Source organism: Echinops telfairi, unplaced genomic scaffold, assembly GCF_000313985.2.
Source record: "Echinops telfairi isolate 266 unplaced genomic scaffold, ASM31398v2 ScPeMD7_5592;HRSCAF=6446, whole genome shotgun sequence".
Taxonomy (NCBI): Eukaryota; Metazoa; Chordata; class Mammalia; order Afrosoricida; family Tenrecidae; genus Echinops; species Echinops telfairi.
This window is the reverse complement of record NW_022109491.1, coordinates 7,185,052-7,185,451: the sequence shown is the minus strand read 5'-3', so window position 1 is coordinate 7,185,451 and position 400 is coordinate 7,185,052.

Here is a 400-nt window from a genome sequence, read left to right as displayed (position 1 = left end):
CCTCCATGGGAGTCACCCAAGAGATGTGCGCCTTGGTTGTGAGTGGGAGGAGGGGTGAGTACACTTGAAGGTTTGGCCGGGGGAAGAGAGTGGGTGGGGTGAAGGGTCACAAGAGGTCCTTCAGAGGCTAGAGAGGAGCCTGGAGGAACAATGACAAGCCACCCCCTGCCAGCAAGCCCTCGTGACTGTCATGACCAGACAGGACAGAGGAGGAGCCCCCTGCAGGGTTTCCAAGACTGTTGTCTTTATGGAGAGCCCAGCAGTTAAAGCAACCGCTACTCATGGAGAGGTTGGTAGTTCAAACTCACCAGCCACTGCTCAGGAGAACGATGGGACACCCAACTTCCCTAAAGATTGCAGCCTCGGAAACGCCTTGGGGCAATCGACACTGTCAGGGTGC